The sequence below is a fragment of the Narcine bancroftii genome, unplaced genomic scaffold (assembly GCF_036971445.1).
Source record: "Narcine bancroftii isolate sNarBan1 unplaced genomic scaffold, sNarBan1.hap1 Scaffold_105, whole genome shotgun sequence".
Classification (NCBI taxonomy): Eukaryota; Metazoa; Chordata; class Chondrichthyes; order Torpediniformes; family Narcinidae; genus Narcine; species Narcine bancroftii.
Window position 1 is genome coordinate 773,285 of NW_027211821.1, and position 17,505 is coordinate 790,789.

At 44.1% G+C, this 17,505-nt stretch overlaps 1 long non-coding RNA gene across 1 annotated transcript in view; it reads right to left on the bottom strand.

The window, feature by feature from the left end:
• Positions 1–507: 507 nt before the first annotated feature.
• LOC138750195 (uncharacterized) overlaps positions 508–17,505 on the bottom strand; it is a 53,178-nt gene continuing 36,180 nt past the window's right edge. Inside the window, exon 3 of the long non-coding RNA XR_011349145.1 lies at positions 508–887. This is a non-coding gene — a long non-coding RNA (uncharacterized lncRNA). The remainder of the gene's footprint in view (positions 888–17,505) is intronic.

Genomic DNA, 17,505 nt, shown 5'->3' on the forward strand with positions numbered 1-17,505 from the left:
AGAGTTTTGCCGCCAGCCTTCCAGACTTCTGGGGGGATTCCATCCATACCTGCTGCTTTGCCACTTTTCAGTTGTTCGATTGCCTTATATGTCTCATCCAGGGTGGGAACCTCATCCAGCTCTAGCCTTAGGGGCTGTTGAGGGAGCTGGAGCAGGGCGGAATCTTGGACTGAGCGGTTGGTACTGAAAAGAGATTGGAAGTGTTCTGACCATCGGTTGAGGATGGAGATCTTGTCGCTGAGGAGGACTTTGCCGTCTGAGCTGCGAAGCGGGCTTTGGACTTGGGGTGAGGGGCCGTATACAGCCTTTAGAGCCTCGTAGAAACCCCTGAAGTCGCCAATGTCCGCGCTGAGCTGTGTTCGTTTGGCGAGGCTAGTCCACCACTCATTTTGGATCTCCCGGAGTTTGCGCTGAAGATGGCTGCATGCGCGACGGAAGGCTTGTTTCTTCTCTGGACAGGACGGCTTTGTAAGGTGAGCCTGGTGGGCAGCTCGCTTCTTTGCCAGCAGCTCCTGGATTTCCTGGCTGTTTTCGTCAAACCAGTCCTTGTTTTTCCTGGAGGAGAAGCCCAGTACCTCTTCAGTGGATTGCAGTATGGTAGTCTTCAACTGATCCCAGAGTGTTTCAGGGGACGGGTCCGTGAGGCGGGTTGCAACGTCGAGCTATGCTTTGAGGTTTGCCTGGAAGTTTCCTCTCGCTTCGTCTGACTGCAGTTTTCCAACATTGAACCTCTTTCTGGGGGCTTTATTGTTCCTGGGCTTTGGCTTGAAGTGAAGGTTGAGCTTGCAGCGAACCAGCCGGTGGTCAGTGTGGCATTCCGCGCTAGGCATGACCCTGGTGTGGAGCACATCTTGTTTGTCACTTTCTCGCACCAGGATGTAGAACCACTAGCAGAATTGATAAGAACAGAAAATAAAATAAAAGGGATAAAAATAAAAGACAAGGAATATAAAATCAGTTTATTTGCGAATGATATTATAGTATACTTAACAGAACCAGAATTATAAAAGAAATTGAAGGTTACAAAATTAACGTAAATAAAAGTGAAGCAATGCCAATGAATAATGCGGATTTCTCAAAATTTAAGAAGGAATCACCATTCAGATGGCAAATGCAAGCAATATGATACCTAGGTACACAAATAAATAAAATTCTCAACCATCTATATAAACTCAATTATTATCCACTAATGAAAAAATTACAAGACGATTTAGAGCATTGGAAAGATTTACCATTAACACTAATAGGAAGGATAAACTGTATTAAAATGAACATTTTCCCAAGGATATTATACCTATTTCAGGCATTGCCAATACACTTGACAGAGAAATTCTTCAAGGAATTAAAGAACATAATAAGGAAATTTTTATGGAAAGGTGGGAAACCGAGGATAGCACTAGATAAATTAACAGAATGGTATAAACAAGAAGGCTTACAACTGCCAAACTTTAAATATTATTATAGAGCCGCACAATTAAGATACCTATCAGATTTTTATCAAACAAGGGAAAAGCCAGATTGGACTAGATTAGAAGTAGATAAAATAGGGGAAAAGATACCTGAACACATATTATATAAATGGGATGAAAAATTGGTACAACGTAGGAGTTCTCCAGTATTACATCATCTACTCAATATTTGGAAAAAAGATTCATGTAGAAAGAAATAAAACAAATTACCAATTACCAAAACTAATATTGACGCAAAATAAGTTACTCCCTTTTACAATAGATAACCTTTCCTTTAGAGAATGGGAGAAAAAAGGGATCAAAAGAATAGAAAATTGTTTTTCAGGAAATAGATTATTATCCTTTGAACAAATGAAAGATAAATACAATATAACTCAAGATACAGTGCTGGCATATTACCAATTGAGATCCTACTTGAAGTACAAATTAGGAAGCAGTCTGAGGTTACCAGAGGGAAGTAACTTTGAATATGTGATTACAGATACAATGATAATCAAAAGATTTATAACAAATATGTATATTAAACTGCAAGAACAGTAGAATGAAGAAATAAATGGTAAAACTAAACAAAAATGGGAACAAGGTTTATATATAAAAATAAAAAAGGAAACATGGGAGAAGTTATGTTCTGGAACGATGAGAAATACAATAAATACGAGGTTACGTATGATACAATATAACTGGATACACAGGCTATACATTACACCTCAAAAGTTAAATAAATGGGACCCAACAGTATCTGACAGATGTTTTCGATGTAAAAGAGAAATGGGAACAACAATTCATGCAATCTGGGCATGTGAGAAAGTAGAAAAATTTTGGGAAGATCTAAACCATATATTAAATAAAATTACAGAAAACAATATACCAAAAAATCCAGAGATCTTCCTCCTAAGTAACATAAAGAAGAAAGAATTTGGAATTGATTTGGATGGTGCACAAAAAAGACTTGTTATGATAGCTCTAGCCGTAGCAAAAAAATGTATTATGTCAACCTGGAAATTGGAAGATAATTTCAAAAAAAAAATGGTATATAGAAATGAATAAATGTATTCCATTAGAAAAAAATAACATATATTTTAAGAAATAATATTGAAATATTTGAACAAATATGCGAGCCTTACATGAAACACAATAGAGAAAACCTACTGGGGACATTCACTACCTACATTAACGAAAGGAGAAGGAAATGAAAAGAATTGACTCAGTGGAATTTCTTGTTTATTTTTATTGAATGACAACATTGTTTGAATGGTATAATGTATCTTAGATTTTGTACTTTAAATGGATGGGGGTGGAGGTAGGGAGGGAGGGATGGGAGGAGGGAGGGGGGAGAAAATGGTACTGTATATATTTGAAAAGGAAAATGTATGTATCTTGGTCAATGTGGTTTATGGTGTGAAAAATTTTAAAAAAATTAAAAAAAGAAGAGACTATACACATCTACTCTATCTATTTCCTTCATAAATTTATATACCTCTATCAAATCGCCTCTCAACCTTTTGCATTCCAATGAATAAAGACCCAGTCTACTCAAACTTTCTCCGTATTCTACATACTGCAATCCAGGAAACATTTTAGTAAATCTTCTCTGCACCCTCTCTACCTTATTGATATCCTTCCTATAATTTGGAGACAAGAACTGCACACAATATTCCAAACCTGGCCTCAACATTTCCTCCCACCTCCTATATTCTATGCTACGATTTATAAGGCCACCATACCAAAAGCCTTCTTCACCAGCCTATCTACATGAGTCGCCACCCTCAAAGAACGCTGAACCGTTATTCCAAGATCTCTTGGTTCTTCTGCATTCATCAACACCCCCTCCCCTTCACTTCATTTTGTGTATTTTTCCCAAAATGAAGTACATCTCTCTTCTCTACATTAAACTCCATCTGCCACCATTCAGCCCTCTCTTCTAAGCCGTCCAAATCCTTCTGCAGTCCACAAAAACCCTCCTCACTATCCACAACACCCCCACTTTTGTATCATCCACATATTTACTACCCAATTTACCACACCATCATCCAAATCATTCATGTAAATGATGAACAATAAAGGACCCAAAACCGATCCCTGAGGCACACCGCTGGTCACTGACTTCCATCCTCACAGACAGTTGTCCACCATGACTCTCTGGTGCCCATCTGACTACCTCAACATCTATCCCTAGTGACTGAACCTACCTCACCATGTGGAACCTTATCGAAAGCCTTACTGAAATCTAAACAGACCACGTCTACTGCTCTACCTTCATCAACTTTTCTATTCACTTCCTCAAAAAATTCAACAAGATTTGTCAAACATGACTTCCCATCACAAACCCATGTTGGATGGCGCTGATCAATCCCTGCCCCTCTCGATACTTATACATATTATCCCTAAAAATACTTTCCATTAGTTTACCCACCACCGATGTCAAAATTACTGGCCAATAATTGCTGGGCCTACACCTTAAGCCCTTTTTAAACAGAGGAACCACATTTGCAACACGCCAATCCCACGGCACCACACCCTCCTCCAGTGACTGTGGAAAAATCACTGTCAGAGCCTTTGCTATTTCCTCCCTGACTTCCCTTAAGGTCCTGGGGAAAATTCCATCGGGATCTGGAGACCTATCCAGCTTTATATACCTCAGAGGTTCGAACACCCCCTCTTTGCTGATCCCTATGTTTTCCATAACTACCACTTTTGCCTCACTTATCCTACACAATTCCATAGCCCTTTCCCTAGTGAATACCGATGAGAAGAACTCATTCAATATCTCTCTAATCTCATTTGGCTCCTTACATGCTCCGATTCTCCAGTGGACCAATTCTATCCTTCACTCTCCTTTTGCTATTCACATAGCATAAACCCTTCGGATTTACTTTCACTCTATTTGCTTTTCCCACCTTGTAACTTCTTTTCGCGTTCCTAATTTCCTTCTTAAGCTTCTTTCTACAATCTCTGTATCTTTCAAGCATCTCGTCCATCCCTTGCTTCCCGTATTTAATGTAAGCCTCCCTCTTGACTTGAACCAACTTCCTAATCTCTCTTGAAAACCACAGCTCTCTTGAACATCTGGCCCTGTCTTCTATCCTTACAGGAACATAAAGATTCTACACCTTCAAAATCTCACTTTTAAATTCTCCTCCACCTCCTTCACAAAAAAAAACAAATCAGCCCAAACCACACCCTCCAAATCCCTTCTCATTTCATCAAATCTGGCTTTCCCCCACTCAAGGACCTTCATCATCGGACCAGACCTATCCCTTTCCATAATTATGCGGAAACTAATGGTACCATGATCACTGGATCCAAAGTGCTCCCCAACAGTAGGTCCAACACTCCCCCCTCTCTCGTGGATACCTCAACATATTGCTGCATCAAGCTATCCTGCACACATTTGACAAATTCTAAGCCACCCAGGCCTTTCACTGACGGCGTCTCCCAATCTATATTAGGAAAATTAAAATCCCCAACTAACACAACTCTGTGCTTATTGCACACCTCAGCTATTTCCTCCCACATTTGCTCCTCTAGTTCTCACTCCCCACTAGGTGGTCTATAATACACCCCTATAATTGTAACCTCACTTTTTCTATGTTTTCATTCCACCCACACCGCCTCCCTCGACGAGCCCTTCAATCTATCACGCCTCACCACTGCTGTAATATTTTCCCTGACAAGTAATGCCACACACCCCCTTAACCCTCCCCCCCCTACCCCTCCAATTCTCTCACATCTAAAGCAGCAAAATCCTGGAATATATAAGTGCCAATCACATCCCTCATACAAACACATCTCACTAATATCCACCACATCATATTGCCAAGTGTCTATCCCACCTTCAGCTCGTCCACCTTACTTTTGATAGAGTTGAATGGAGATACTTGTTTGAAATTTTGGAAAGGTTCAATTTTGGTTTTGGACTGAATTCCTGGATTAAGTTACTTTATTTTAAACCAACTGCAGTAGTTATTACGAATGATCTCAAATCTTCGCCACTCACATTGTTTCGATGTACTAGACAAGGCCGTCTCCTCACACTTCACTTTTTAATCTGGTGTTAGAACCCCTTGCAATTGCACTCCGTAATTCAAATGAGATTCAAGGAAGAGATAAAGGACATCGTCTCTCTAGATGCAGATGATCTTCTAGTCTCTATTTGAGATCCTGCTCGTTCTATCCCTGCGATGCTCGCTTTTCTATCACATTTTGGGAGGGTTTTCTGGATATAAACTACATTTTCATCAAACTGAATTATTCCCAATCAACTCACATGATCCTATTTATGACAATATACCATTTAAGATTGTTAAAGAGTATAGTACATACTTAGGTGTTAAAATCACCAGGAAATTTAAAGATTTGTTTAAATTAAAATTTGCTCCTTTATTCACTTTTGTGAAGCAATCTTTTACTCGATGGACCCTGTTGACTTTGTCTTTGGTTGGCCGTATTAATGCTGTTGAAATGATAACATTACTTTGTCATATACCTATTTCAGCTGTCCCAATTTTTATTCCGAAATCTTAATTTGATGATATTGATTTGAAGAATTAATCTTTGATGACTAATGAAACTGATGGGCTTTTATTAACTATAGACTGGAACAGCCGTCAACCTCATTGACTGATCAAGGCAAACAAAGAATTATGGGTAGGATCGGTCTCGGGAGGCATTTCCTGTCAGCAGCACCCAATCACAGCACGACAGCGGTTTACCACACTATTATATTTCGAATGGTGAGGGCATCAGACTGAATCAGCTTCACTTCCAGAAACCTAAGAAGGAGGGAGGTCTGGCCTTATGGAATTTGAGATTTTGCTATCGGGCACTTAATATTCACTGTATGATTTTTTGGGTTTATGACTTGGATAAATTTGATCGTCCACTCTGGGTAGATTTGGAATTGAAATCTGTCCAGAATAATTCCTTAGCTTCTTTTTAGTGTCAGCGTTACCTTTTAGACGACCTCAGATCAGTAAGTAGATTTCCAAACCCGGGTCCTCTTGTTGCGATAATTCCCATCTTGGGAAAAACCTTCTCACTATTCACATCATCAATGCCTCTCATCATCTTAAACACCTCCATCATGTCCTCTCATCCTCTGTCAGTCCAAGGTGAAAAGCCCGAATTGACTCACCTGCTTTCATTAGGCATGCTCTCTAAATCAGGGAACATCCTTGGAAATCTCCTCTGCACACTTTCTATGGTTTCCACATCCTTCCAGTAGTGAGGTGACCAGAATTGAGCACTCTACTCCAACTGGGGTCTGACCATGGCCCTATATCACTGCAACATTACGTCGTGGCTCCTAAATCCAATTCCACGATTAATCAAGGCCAATACACTGATCAGCTTCTTAATCACAAAATCAACCTGCACAGCTGCTTGAGTCTCCTATGGACTCGGACGTCAAGATCCCTCTCATCCTCTACCCTGCCAAGAGTCTTCCCATGAAAACTATATTCTGCCATCCTTTAACAAACTGTTTAAAGACAGCTCGGAGGAGTTGGTAGCAGGACTAGGCAGCAGTACCATGTGGGAGAGCACTGTGTCTCCACTGGCTGAACACGCTAGATTTGTACAAGTGACAACGTTGCCATTTCTCAACACAGTTTGCCAGTGATATCTGATCCCAAGAGACAAGGGATAGACACTGTAGAGAGCTGATAGTGAAATCAGTGGCCAAACCTAGTGGCTGAGGACATCAGCATATGTGGGGGCTGCACAGTTGGAATCTTGGGGCAGAAAGGGCGAGAGGAATATTATTCATCCTAGCTCTGCCTCCTAGAATCTTGTAGACCTCTATTAAGTCTCCTTTCATCCATCTTCACTCCAAAGAGAAAAGTGTCAGCTCTGGTTAAGACTTACTTTCCTATCCAGGCAAATTCCTGGGAACTCTGTTCTGCACCCTCTCCATAGCTTCCACATCCTTCCTATAATGGATGATGGTAGATGGGGATAGAGGGGGTGGGACAGATGATGGATGGAATCTGCAGTTCTCTATCCTCACAGTCACATCAAAGTGAGGTTAATTACTCCCTGACCAACAGGTGATCTCTCTCGGACCAACAGGTGAATCGACCCTGACCTACGTGTGACCCCTGTCCAATAGGTGACCACTCTCTGATCAAAAATTACCTGTCCCTAACCAACAGGTGACCTCTGAACAGCAGGAGATATCTCCCTGACCTACAGGTGACCCATGACTAATAGATGACCTCCTGACCAAAAGAAGACCTCTCCCTGACCCACAGGAGACCCCTCGACCACAGGTAACACCTTCCTGACCAACAAATGACCCCCTGACTAACAGGTGACTTGACCAACAAGTGACCACTGCTTGACCAACATATGACCCTGACCAACAGGTGATGTCTCCCTGACTAACATGTAGACTCCTTCCTGACCAATGTAGACTCCTTCCTAACCAACAAGTGACTCTCTCTGACCAATGGATCACCCCAGGCTAACAGGTGACACCTGACTAACAGTTGATTCCTGAACAAGATGACCCCTGACCAAAAGCTGACCTTGAACAACAGCTGATCTCTGACCAACAGGTGACCCTTAACAAACAGGAGACCTCTCCCTGACCAACAGTTCATTTCTCCCTCATCAACATCTGACCACTGACCAACAGTTGACACTTGACCCATTGGTAACCCATGGTCAATATGTGGTCCCTCTCTCATGTATAAAAACAACTGACCTTCTCCAGCAAACCATCAAAGTCCGTCTGCCGGTTCATCTGTTGTTTTTAGGTAAGCAAGAACCCTTTAATGACTTTTTTGTGCACTCTTCAAAGGCCTTGCAAAAGGAATCAAGAGACAGTATGTCTCTTGCTGTTGCTTTAAAGACAATAGTCTATTCAACCTTAACGTCAATTCAGTAAACACCAACTTGTGAAATCTCCAGTGCTGTTCTTTACAACTTCTGCAAAGTCACTGTGGATATAAATTCTTCAGTATTTCAAATAAGATCTGCTTTAAAGTGTGTGTATGTACATAACCTGCTCTATGTTTCCCAATTTATCTCCCAAAAATATTTCTATATATTCTGTCACATGCCCAACAGGAGATCTCTCTCTGACCAATAGGTGACCACCATATGCAGGCCATTTGAGTCCACGTTGGTCGCCAGGGTTAACTGGCCCAACCTATCCCCCATCCCTTTTACAGTCACAATGGACTACCTGAAGGTACTGGGGATCTGGTTTGGAGGGGTTGAGGCATGCACTAAGAATTGAACAGAGCAATCATTAAGGTCCTCCAAAAATGGTCATTGTGACTTTTGACCAACAGGTGACTTCTCCCTGACCAATATGTGACCCTTGACCAACAGATAACCCCTGACCAAGTGATCCACTGCATAACCAAGAGAAAACCTTTCCCTCACCCAAACGGGGCCCCTGTCCAACAGGTGACTATAACCTGCCAACAGGTGATGCCGGATCCACCTTTGAGCCTGCCCTGACCCACAAGTGGCCCATAACCAACAGGTGACTCCTGATTCATAGAAGACATCTTGCTGACCCACAGGTGGCCCTGACCCACAGGTGATTCCTTCCTGATCAATAGATGAATCCTTCCTGACTAACACGTGACTTTTCACCAAACAGAATTCTACCTAGCCAAAAGGTGACCCCTGACCTGCAGGTCACCTCTTCCTGACCAGCAGGTAACCCTTGACCAACAGGTAACTAACTACTCCTTGACCAACACATGCCCTGTCCTGACCTAGATGTCCACTTGACCAACAGATGACCTGTCCCTAACCAATTCATGACCATTGTCCAGCAGGTGACAACCTGACCAACTGGCAACCACTCTCTGAATAACAGGTTACCCCTGATGAACAGATCACCTCTCCCTGACCAACAGGTGACCTCGGAACAACGGGTGACCCCTGAACAACACATGACATCTGAATAACACGTCCCCTTCAAAAACATACTGGGGTGTAGGTCAATGGGGTGTAAGGACTTGTAGGACCGAATTGGTGGCCTGTTACAGTGCTGTTTGTCTAATTATAAAAATTAAAGAAAAACAGGTGACCCCCTCCCCAAGAGTTAACTCTGCCTGAGCAACAGAGTGAGGAGTCTGAGGAGATTTGAGATGTCACCAAAGACTTGCCAATTTCTACCGTTTGCATCACCTGAGCTGCCAATACACAAGACAAGAAAAGGCAACAGAATGTTGTGAACTCAGCCAGTGCCACCATGGGCATTAGTCCCCACTCCATCGAGGACATTTACAAGAGGCGGTGTCTCAAGAAACCAGCCACTATCCTCAAGGATCCCCACCACCTGGGCCATGCCATCTTCTCACTGCTACCATCGGGATGGAGGAACAGAAGCCTGATGAACACCCAACAGAACAGGACAGCTTCTTCCCCTCTGCTCACAAGAGCCCGATAGCTATTTAATTAACACTGTTCTTGAAGCTTGGGGTGGGGGGAGGTGGTGTCAGGCAGAAGGTTTGTGAACTACGACCACCTGCAACCTTGAGACATGGCCTTGTGACCCTCACTGTGCCAGTGCTGTCAGGCGTGGGGTTGGCCATGGTTGGAGCATGCTGGGAGCAGCACCGTGCATGCTGGGAGCAGTGCCAGGCATTCTAAGGGCAACAAAGTGCCGACTGTGATGGCTATTTTTGTGAGAACAGCCTTCTACTCAAAACAGAGATGCTGCATGAGGGAGAGTTGACTCTTGAAGAGGTTTGTCAGTTGTCACCTCAGTGGCTGGCATATTCAAAGTGTTTTATTCTGTGTAACAAGGCAATAAACTGATAACATCTATGAAGAAGGCAACAGTATTGCGAGCCTGCATCATTTCAAAGCCTCTGGTTCCTTCTGGCTGCCTTGCCGACTCCTGATACATATTTTTACAGGATGCAACTTCATCCACTTCTGAGTGGTTCCCTCAATTCCAGATCTCTCAAGGTTGCCCTTGCAGGTTGATAGGATCGTTCAGAAGGCTTATGGTATTCTGGCCTTCATTAGTTGGAGATTGAGCTCAAGAGTTGAGAGGTCACGTTACAGCTCGAGAAAACTGGTTAGACCACAATTAGAATATTGTGTTCAGTTCTGGTTTCCTTATTACTGGAAGCTTTGGAGAGGGTAAATGTAAATGTTTCACTATCATCATGTAACACTACATTTAGAATGTAACATACATGAAATTCTTTAACTTTTTTCTACCGGAAGGCGGACAGAGTGTTGCCCATTTCTCCAGTGCCCCTCAGAATCCTACAGCACCGGGTGTCCCTAGGCAGTCTCCCCTCCAAGTCCTGACCAGTCCTGAGCCTGCTTTGCTTCCAAGATCAGGCAATCTCAGGCATATTCAGGTTATTAGGGTGCAGAGAAGATTTATAGGAGGTTGCCTGAACTGAAAAATGAGGCAAGCTTAACAGAGCTAGGGCTTTTCCCTTTGGAGTGAAGAAGGATAAGTGGTGACAATAGAGTCCTACAAGATTATGAGGGCATTGGTAGGGTGGACAGGCGGCAACATTTTCCTGGGGTGAGAGGGTCAAATACCAGAAGACAGAGAAGTGTTAATGAGATTCTTTCTCAGAAAGGATGTGATGTTGTTGGAGATGGTGCAGAGATTTACTAGGATGATTCCTGGAATGCAGGGGCTGGCGTATGAGGAACATTTGGCACCACAAGGGTTGTATACGTTGGAGTATAGGTGAATCTCATAGAGATCTTTTGAATATTGAAAGATTTTGACAGAGAGAATGCAGATTAGATGTTTCCCTTGATAGGTGAATTGAGGACAAGGGTCATCGTCTTAAAATTAGAAATTATTCATAGAGGAGGAAGAACTTCTTTCGTCAGAGGGTCGTGGATCTGTGGAACTCACAGCCGCACAAGGCAGTGGAGGCCAGATCACGAGGAGAATTTAAGTAGGAAATAGATAAGTATCTCATTAGTAAGGGTATCAAGGGACCTGGGGAAAAGGCTGGAAATCAGGTGTTCAGCTGAGTGTAGAGTCATGGAACAGACTCGATGGGCCTAATGACCTGCTTCTGTCCCTTTACATTGTGATCAGATTTCCGAATGTTCAACGAACCATAGACACGACCTCGTATTCTCTTCTTTTGAAAATGTAATTTATAGCAATATTTGCACCTATGATACTGCTGTGGAACAATAAATTGCGTGAAATGTTCATGAGAATAAATTCGGATCTGGATTCTGCATTGTTCCAAAACAAGGTCTAATTAATAGAGTAGAGATACATGCTCCATTTGTGTCTGGTGGACTTTGCTTATTGTTGTACACTACTCTGATCTCGAATGACGGATGCCAGTGTAAGTTTGTTGTCTGTCTCAGTTGCTATTGTATGTGTGTCGTCAACTTCCAAAATGGCTATCCCCATGGTTTGCACGCAGTCGCCGTTGGAGTTGACGTTAACCCTATCCGTCGTGCTCGAGCCCCCACTATGCTATTTTCCACGACTAGAAATGGGACCAGAGGTGACACAGTCCAAGTTGGCGATGGCCGTTGTTCACATGAAGCACTGGAAGGGTAAGATTTGGCCTTACGCACTTATGCTTAGGGTCCCTTTCTTCCGCAGCTGAAACTGGCTGCGCTTCTGGCATGTCAGCTCTTTCATGGATGCTTTATCTGGGAGTGAGATGGGTAGAAGTTGGGGAATATCTTTGATAGGGTTAGACCATAAGATTTAATGCATGCAGTTACCAGATTCTGGAGTTCTGTTTTGATTTTCAGAGAGATTTTGTTACCCTTTAGGCTGTGAAGTTCCTGCTGCATTTCAGTCAATGGAAATCATTTCTAGACTGGACTGGGGCTGTGCCAACAGAGAGGCTGGGTCGAGAGGAACTGTTCGCCCTGGAATGACAGAGGCTGGGGGGTGACTTGAGAGAGGCTTAGAAAATAGAAAGGACATGTGCCAAGCATAGAGAAATGTAATGTATTAATATGAACGTTACAGTCTGGTGTCCCATGACACACTTGACTCCAATCACACCCAATTAACCTGCCAACCCTGTATGTTTCGAAGGGTGGGAGGAAACCAGAGCACCTGGCAAAAAGTCACACAGGTCATGGGGAGAAAATACAAACCCTTCACAGCCTAACCAGGGGACACAACACAAACTCTGCCCACGTCACTCTTCACTCTGTCCTTTCATTTACACTTGTGGCTGCTCTCACTCAATCCCTCTGTTCATTAAACAGTTCTCCTGTCCCATTTCAGATTCAAGATTCCTTTGTTGTAATATGGCACGAGATTTGCTTTAATCTGTCCTAATTCGCAGAACAGCAGTAATCATCAAGAATCCGCACCACCCAGCACACGCTCTTTAATCGCTGCTACCATCAGGAAAGAGGTATTGATGCCACAAGCCCCACACCACCAGGTTCAGGAACAGCTGCTCCCCCTCCACTATCAGACTCCTCAACGACAAACTCAATCAGGGACTCATTTAAGAATTCTTAATTGTGCACTTTATTGAGTTTTTCTTTTATTCTCTCTGGATTGCAGTTTGTTTACATTTATTATTTGCTTACAGTTAGAAACATAGAACACTGCAGCTCAGAAAACAGGCTGTTCAGCCCCTCTAGTCTGTTCCAAAATATTATTCTGCTAGTCCCATTGACCTGCACCCAGTCCATAACCCTCCAGATCTCTCCCATCTGTGAATCTATTCAATTTATTCAAGAGTGAGCAGGCATTCACCATGACAGATGGCAGTTCATTCCACACTCCCACCATTTTCTGAGTTCTCCCTAATGTTCCCCAAATTCCTTTCTCCTTTCACCCTAAAGCCATGTCTTCTCCTAATCTGTGGAAAGAGCCGACTCTCATTTACTGTCTATTCCCCAGAATTTTGTAAACCTCGATCAAATCTCTCCTCGTTATTCGACGCTACAAGCAATAAAGTCCTAACCTGTTTAATCTTTCCCTATAACTCAACTCCTGAAGACCTGGCAACGTCCTAGTAAATCTTCTCTGCCCTCTTTCAATCTTACTGATATCCTTCCTGTAGTTAGACGACCCAGAACTGCACACAGTACTCCAGATTTGACCTCGCCAACATATTATACAACCTCATCATAACTTCCCAACTCCTCTATCAATACTTTGATTTATGAAGGCCAAGAATACCAAAACTTTCTTTGCAACCTTTAGTTCTTTACATGAGAACATTGAGTCCAGTTGTGTTTGCACGACCAATAAGTGGTAATTCTGCCTGACCCACAACAAAAATGATCTGAGGGTTGTATGTAATGTCATGTATGTACTCGGACAATAATTCTGAAATCTGAATGTTCCTGACACTGGGGCTTTGAATTAAAGGAGAGGTTGGATAGACTGGGACTGTTCTCCTTCGAGTGTAGGAGGATGAGGGGGACCTCAGAGATCTTGAAATCTTATGTTAATTCACCTTTTTCCCCAACATGTAACATCAGAGGACATAGATTTAAATTGAGAGGGGAAAGATTTAAAAAGGACCTGAGGGGCATAATTTTCACCCAGAGGGCGGCGGGGCAAGTGGAACGAGCTGCCAGAGGAAGTGGTAAAGCCGGGGACTATTGTAATGTTTTAAGGACATTTACCCAGGTACAGATTCAGACGGATACGGGCTAAATGCAGGTGAATGGAACCAGTTGAAGAAGACAACTTGGGTTTCAGGGTCGAGCTGGTCTGAAGGGTTGGTCTCTGTGGATTACAATTCCACGAGTCTCTGATATCAGTGACTGCACAATCTCTTCCATAGAAAACTCCAGCAGAACAACAGGCCTTTTGGCCCTTTTAGTCTGTGCTGAACTATTATTTTATACAGATCAAACTGACCTGCACCTAGAACATAGCCCTCTCATCAAGGTACAAGCCCAAAGTTTTATTAACTATTAAAATCAAGCCGGCATTCACCACTTCAGCTGGCAGTTGGTTCCATTCTCCCACCACTCTCTGTGTGAAGAAGTTCCCCCCAAATGTTCCCTTTCAACATTTCACCTTTCATTCTTGACCCATGCCCTCTGGTTCTTATCTCACCTTAACTCAGTGGATAAAAAGCCTGCTTGCATTTGTTCCATCTACATCGCTCAGAATTCTGTGTCCATGTAAGCAGAACAGTGCAGCGGAAGCGTGCTGGGCCCACAACCCAGAGGGCGATGGATCTAGATATTCTTTGGGTGCCATGGTTGGCTTAGCAGTTATCACAACTCTTTTCATCGCCAGCGATTGGGCCCAGGGTTCAAATCATGTGCTATCTGCAAAAAGTTTATACTGTGAGAGATTATGCTATATTTTATATTGGTTATAGATATGTTTTAAAATGAGATAAATTGTGGCAGGTTTTTTAGTGGAGGTCACATACAAACACTTCAAAACAGATCTCATTTAAAATGCCAGAGCTCTCCTCAAGGCAGACAGTCCAGGCTTCGGGTGCCTTTGCAAAAACTTTGAAGAATGGCTATAAGGATTTCACAAGTACGGGTTAATTCGACCTGCTGTGGAGTGATGGATTCTTGTTTTGGAAAGCAGCAGATGAACAAACTCAGAGGATTAGCTCTGGTGCCGCAGTCTGAGTGCAGTTGGCTGTTCCCAGAGGATCATGTGGTTTTCTCTGTGTGAGTGAGAGAGAGAGAGAGAGAGAGAGAGAGAGAGAGTGAGAGAGCGAGAGAGAGAGAGAGAGAGAGAGAGAGGGAGAGAGAGAGAGAGAGAGAAAGACAGAGACAGAGACAGAGACAGAGAGAGATTTGAGTTCTCCAGTTCTGCAGTAGCTGGGACTGGAACAGGACAAGGTGGCAGCTTGTGGAAAACCCCATTTGGAAGATGGGTTTGGAGTCCTGACTTCAGCCTGGTCAAAGCCCTTGTGGTCCACACAAGAGGAGATGTCTGGCTGTATAATGTTACACTTGAAATAAGGGAAACACAAAAGGAATAGTGTGGTGACCTGTCTGATGATATGCTGCAGTACCTAACTCGGCCACTAGGTGGCGCAGAGACTCGGCACCCGGCCTAATGACATCCATCTCTCTCTCTCTCTCTCTCTCTCCCCCTCCCTCTATCTCACGACCCCCGGGACCACTGTAAACACAGCAAGCAGCCAACTACATCTTTATGTGAGTGAAATAAAGCTGTGTGGCCCCAAACACTATTGTGCCTGTGTTTTCCTTTGATGCATCCTGCCACAATTTTTTCCACTCACATAAAATTTGGGTGATTACACCCAAGCACGACGAGGAGATCGAGGAGGAGGTCAAGCCTTTCATGGTTCAGATGTGTGCGAGCCCCCCTCCCCCAAACCTGGTGGAGTTTGGCTCAGACACAGGGATGAGAGTGAGGACGCCAGACCCTCAGTGGACATCTACCAGGTAACGCCAGTCACCAGGGAGTCCCACATCCATCAGTGGAAGCGACAGTCCCCAGCCCCAGCACAATCGGGGCACTTAGAAATGAATCAACGGCAGCACTGGATGCTATGGCCGGAAAGCCTGGAACTAGACCCCTGAGACCCTTGCATACGCACGCATTTCAGTCACTGCAGACATTGTTTCCTGAATCACAGTCACGTGCTGATGCCCACTGCCCACCCAGAAGACCTTTTCATGCAGCTGGTGGCCCAGCTGGGAGACCTCCTGTACACATTAGTCCAGAACTGCGCCTCATACAGGGAGGCTATGGACATGCTCCAGTCCCACTATCTCCAAGGGGGAGGTGAAGTTCACACGAGACACTGTCTCCTAACCAGAAGACAGCAACCAGGGGAGTCCTTCCGGGATTTCATGCTCTCAGTAAGAGCCCCAGCACGGGCATACAACTTCTGTGCTAGAATAGCACAGCAAATAGCACAGGACCTGATGAGGGACACTCTGGTGGCAGGGGTCCGGTCAAACAAAATCCGCCAGCGGCTATTAGAACAAAGCACGGTGTCCCTGGAAGAGACTTTTAGGGTGGCAAAGGCAATGGGAGATGGCTAGAAACAACCTTGGGGAATACCTTCCCAACCACAACGCCAAGCACATCATTCCAACTCTGCTAGATTCGCTGACACCCCGCCAAGATCGGGCCGAGAATATGGAGATGACAACGGCTGCAGCAATGGCAGCTCAGCTAGATGTGACCTATAGATGCCAGTTCTGTGGCCAAAACCCCCACCCCTAGGACGCTGCCCAGCAATAGACGCGGACTGCTCGAAAAGTAGAAAACAAAGCCATTATGCTCGGGTCTGCAGGAGCCCATGGGCGACCACCAAGACACATTGTCATGTAAATAGGCGGCAGGATAGCTCTGGTTCTTCCTCAGGTCAGCCAGGAAGGAATGTCATGTGCACCCAGAGGGAGCAGCTACCTTGAACCTTGGATCCAGAGGAGGAACACCACCATGATGGAGATCTTGAGGAGACCGAGGAGAGCACAATGGGTTCCCTGAGGATCAATCAGATGAGTCCACACAATTTGTCAGAGGCTATGGTCTCCGTGCGGCAGTGACTGTGACACGAGGTACAAAATGGGAAGATGGACTGCAGACTGAGTCTGATACTGTGACACGAGGTTCAGAGTGGGGAGCATGTTTAATGGTGATGTACGGCAATCTTTGCCAGATACTGTGACACCAAGTTTAGAGTGGGGAGAAGGGTCAACGGTGATGTACGACACCGGGTTCATAGTGGGGAGGTTTATCAGTGAAGTACGCGAAACTGGCATATACTGTGACACCAGGTTCAAAGTGGGCAGAAGGTTTAACGGTGATACAGGATACACTGTTGCAGAACCAGTGACACCGGTTTGACAGTAGTGAGAAGGTTTAACCGTGATGTATGGTAGACTGAGACGGATACTGTGAGACCGGGTACACATTAGTGAGACGGTTTAACAGTGAGGTTCAATGAACTGTGGCAGGTACTGTGACACCAGGTTCACAGTGCGGAGGAGATTTAAGGTGACACACGATACATTGTTGCAGAAACGGAGACACGGAGTTAACAGTGGGGAGAAATTTTAATGGTGAATTTCGGGAGATTGAGGCAGATATTATTTGACCGGGTTCACAGTCGGGAGAAGG